We start from the raw sequence: 5,000 nt of genomic DNA, 5'->3' as shown, positions 1-5,000 counted from the left end.
GATTAGTGCCCATGAAACCCGCAGTGGGTGGATAGAAGTGCAGGGAGAAAGCCCCCCCGACAACTTTTAGAATTCTGAATTTTTGAATTTCCGACTTACGAATTTCCGATTTTGGAATTTCGAATTTTGGAATTCTCTATTTTTCTAATTTCCAATTTTTTTTAATTTCCAAAAATTTTGAATATCCAAAATTTTAGAATTTCCTAATTTCAAATTTTCCTAATTTCAAAATTTCAAATTTAGAAAATTTCAAATTTTCAAAATTTCAAAATTTCAAATTTTCAAAATGTCAAATTTTCAAAATTTCAAAATGTCAAAATGTCAAAATTTCAAAATTTCAAATTCTCAAAATTTCCAATCCAAAAGATTCCCCAGGGCGCGTAGTCTAAGACCCAGCTTTGTGTTCACCAGAGCCTCTGGTGGTGAGGATGGCCTTCGCCGCAGCTGGATCCAGGTCGCCACCCCTGGGGTCCCCAAGGTCACGCTCCGCAGGGAGAGAGGGGGGAAGCAGCAACCAGGACAAGCCATAGTGATGGGTAAGCCGAGGTCGGGGCAACAGGCACACAAGGGTAAAAAGGAACAGGCCAAGGGTCAGGGAAACAGGCAAACAGGAGAAGTCAGAGACGAGCCAAGGTCGGTACACAGGAAGGTAAATGTAACACACTGCAGACAGGAACAAGCTACAAACAAAGGTTGAACAGCACTGCAGACCTGTAGGGTAACAGTTAATATAGACTTCCTGGGATGGCCTGGGTGGGGCCATACAGGGAGGAAGGTGATAAAAGAGGGTCAGGCCTCTAATGAACACATGAGACAGGTAAGCTGCCAGACTTTATTGCATATCCATGACACTCGAATTTTCAAAATTTCGAATTTTCAAAATTTTAAATTTCCAAATTTCCGTAAATTCGGAATGAACAAATTTATCAAAATTAATTGAAAAACAAAAAGCGGAACAAAACTAATTGCACACGTCTAAAGCAAACACCAGCAGACGGACCGGGTGATAACATCACTGGGACTCAAAGAGATATTCCTTAGAAACAAAATGATTTAATTGAAAATGTTTATTTGCATATTGATCGGGGGAGCGGGAGACAAGGGAAGGTATTATATGCATACATTAGACATCGGTTTTAGGATGGGTGGGGCTTCATGCAGCCCATTAGGTACGGCCTGCGGAGAACCTCTAACATTGTAATACAGTGTGCAAAGAATTTCTGATCATGTGGTGATTCACACCGAAAACCTGAGATAAGAAAAACACCGGATTGATTAATTAATTGATTGGCTGACTTACATTGAGTGACAAGAATAGCCACTGAGCAGTGCTATTGAGAAGGAAGCAAAGGCTGCATATGTAATGAACAAATATGGCTGCGTCCCAGGTACATAATTACAAACTATACATAGAAATACAATATATTTTTTAATAATTACACACAGAACAAAGTTTTTTCTTTTTCTTCCAAACATCAACAAACTATAAAATATTTACACCAAGCCAATAACATGTATCTAAAAAATAATAATAAAAATTGTATAGATTTCCTTTAAGTTGTGGCACACGCCTCCATTGACCTACAAGCACCATGTAGCATACAGCAATCCCTCACATGCTCCTGCCGGCTAATGTTGGGGTCCAGTTAGAGGCAGCCGATGAGAAGTCACCTGACCTCTCCCATGTGGCCATTGATGAGAGATCACATGATCGCTGGGCTGTTAGCCAGCAGGTGGCGATGGAGGTGCATGAAAGGTTACAGCATTACGACGGTAATAGTGCACATTACATTCAGAAAAAGAATGTCTCCCTGACATCAAGACATGGCTATGATGGCGTCAGCAGTAGGCTTAAAGGAGAACTCCAGCAAACCAGAACTAAGGTGAATAACTATATATGTATATCTTTATCTATATAGATATATCTATATCTATCTATCTATCTATCTATCTATCTATCTATCTATCTATCTATCTATCTATACACAGTAAATATATAGATAGATAGATAGATAGATAGATAGATAGATAGATAGATAGATAGAAAGATAAATACACACACACACACGAGGGCTCTTCAAAATATCTCGAAACTTTTTGAAGACCCCTTGTATATACAGTGCCTTGAAAAGGTATTCATACCCCTTGAAATTTCTACATTTTGTCATGTTACCACCAAAAACTTAAAATTAAACTTATTTTATTGGGATTTTATGTGATGAACCAACACAAAGTGGCACATAATTGTGAAGTGGAAGGAAAATTATAAACTGTTTTAAATTTTTTTTTTACAAATAAATATTTGAAAAGTGTGGGGGGGGGGGTACATTTGTATTCAGCCCCCTTTACTCTGATACCCCTAACTAAAATCTAGTGGAACCAATTGCCTTCAGAAGTCACCTAATTAGTAAATAGAGTCCACCTGTGTGTAATTTAATCTCAGTATAAATACAGCTGTTCTGTGAAGCCCTCAGAGCCGGTTCACACACAGGCGGCACGACTTTGGGGGCGACTCGGCAAGGCGATCTCAAGGCGACTTGAGAGGCAACTTGCAAAATGACTTCTGTATTGAAGTCAATGCAAGTCGCCCCGAATCGCCCCCAAAGTCGTACAGGAATCTTTTTCTAAGTCGGAGCGACTTGCGTCGCTCCTATTAGAACGGTCCCATTGATTAATGCGGACCACGACTTGACAGGCGGCTGAGTCGCCTGACAGGTCTTCCCTGTGTGAACCGGGTCTTAGAGGTTTGTTTATCGAACCTTAGTGAACAAACCGCATCATGAAGGCCAAGGAACACACCAGACAGGTCAGGGATAAAGTTGTGGAGAAGTATAAAGCAGGGTTAGGTTATAAAAAAATATCCCAAGCTTTGAACATCTCACGGAGCTCTGTTCAATCCATCATCCGAAAATGGGAAGAGTATGGCACAACTGCAAACCTACCAAGACATGACCGTCCACCTAAACTGACCGGGCCGGGCAAGGAGAGCATTTATCAGAGAAGCAGCCAAGAGGCCCATGGTAAATCTGGAGGAGCTGCAGAGATCCACAGCTCAGGGGGGAGAATCTGTCCACAGGACAACTATTAGTCGTCTCTCCACAAATCTGCACTTTATGGAAGAGTGACAAGAAGAAAGACATTGGTGAAAGAAAGCCATAAGAAGTCCTGTTTGCAGTTTGCGAGAAGCCATGTGGGGGAGGGGACACAGCAAACATGTGGAAGAAGGTGCTCTGGTCAGATGAGACCAAAATTGAACTTTTTGGCCTAAAAGAAAAACTCTATGGGCCAGATTCATGTAGAGATACGACGGCGTATCAGTAGATATGCCGTCGTAACTCCGAATCTGCACTGTCGTATATTTAAGTGTATTCTCAAATTGAGATATGCTTAAATGTAGCCAAGATACGACCGCCGGCATATCTTGGCTGTCTATTTACGCTGGCCGCTAGGGGCGTGTACGCTGATTTACGCCTAGAATATGTAAATCAGCGAGATACGCCTAATTACAAACGTACGCTCGCCCGTCGCAAGAAAAGATACGCCGTTTACGTAAGGCGTTTTCAGGCGTAAAGATAAACCACCAAAAAGATGGCGCAGCCAATGTTAAGTATGGACGTCGGAACCGCCGTCGAATTTCACGTTGTTTGCGTAAGTCGATTCAGAATAGGGCTGGCCGTAAGTTACGTTCACGTCGAAAGCATTGACTATTTGCGACGTGATTTGGAGCATGCACACTGGGATACGTCCACAGACGACGCATGCGCCGTTCGTTCAAAACGTCATTTACGTGGGGTCATGCTTTATTTTCATAAAACACGCCCACCTCTTCACAATTTGAATTAGGCGCACTTACACCGGCACATTTACGCTACACTGCCGTAACTTAGGACGCAAGTGCTTTGTGAATACAGCACTTGCCTCTCTAACTTGCGGCGGTGTAGCGTAAATGACATACGCTACGCCTGCATAACTTTAAGCCGGCGTACGTGAATCTGGCTATATGTGTGGGGGAAAACTAACACTGCACATCACCCTGAACACACCATCCCCACCGTGAAACATGGTGGTGGCAGCATCATGTGGTGGGGATGCTTTTCTTCAGCAGGGACAGGGAAGCTGGTCAGAGTTGATGGGAAGATGGATGGAGACAAATACAGGACAATCTTAGAAGAAAACCTGTTATAGTCTGCAAAAGACTTGAGACTGGGGGGAGGTTCACCTTCCAGCAGGACAACGACCCGAAACATACAGCCAGAGCTACAATGGAATGGTTTAGATCAAAGCATATTCATGTGTTAGAATGGCCCAGTCACAGTCCAGACCTAAATCACATTGAGAATCTGTGGCAAGACCTGAAAATTGCTGATCACAGACGCTCTCCATCCAATCTGACAGAACTTGAGATATTTTACAAGGAAGAAGAATGGGCAGAAATGTCCCTCTCTAGATGTGCAAAGCTGGTAGAGACACCCCAAAAAAGACTTGCAGCTGTAATTGCAGAGAAAGGAGGTTCTACAAAGTATTGACTCTGGGGGGCGCCATACAAATGTACCCCCCACACTTTTCATATATTTATTTGTAAGTAAATGTTGAAAACCATTTATCATTTTCCTTCCACTTCACAATTATGTGCCACTTTGTGTTGGTCTATCACATAAAATCCCAATAAAATACATTTACGTTTTTGGTTGTCACATGACACAATGTGGAAGATATCAAGGGGTATAAATACTTTTTCAAGGCACTGTGTATGTATAATATATATATATATATGTATATTTACATAAAGAAAATGATAAATATGTATAAATATATATAAGATATATATATATATATCAAGATTTTGTAGTTAAAGAGGTACAGACTCAAGAAAGACATCTTGCCCCCTACAAAGCCTGAGCCTTTGTGCACACTTAAAAAATAATTTTAGGCCTGTAGATTACATAAAACCCCCAAAACGTTATATATTTCTTGAAATCAGACACCCTAGAGAATAAAAT

This window comes from Rana temporaria, chromosome 2, assembly GCF_905171775.1.
Source record: "Rana temporaria chromosome 2, aRanTem1.1, whole genome shotgun sequence".
NCBI classification, from domain to species: domain Eukaryota; kingdom Metazoa; phylum Chordata; class Amphibia; order Anura; family Ranidae; genus Rana; species Rana temporaria.
The sequence above is the reverse complement of the archived record's forward strand: the minus strand, read 5'-3'. Positions refer to the sequence as shown.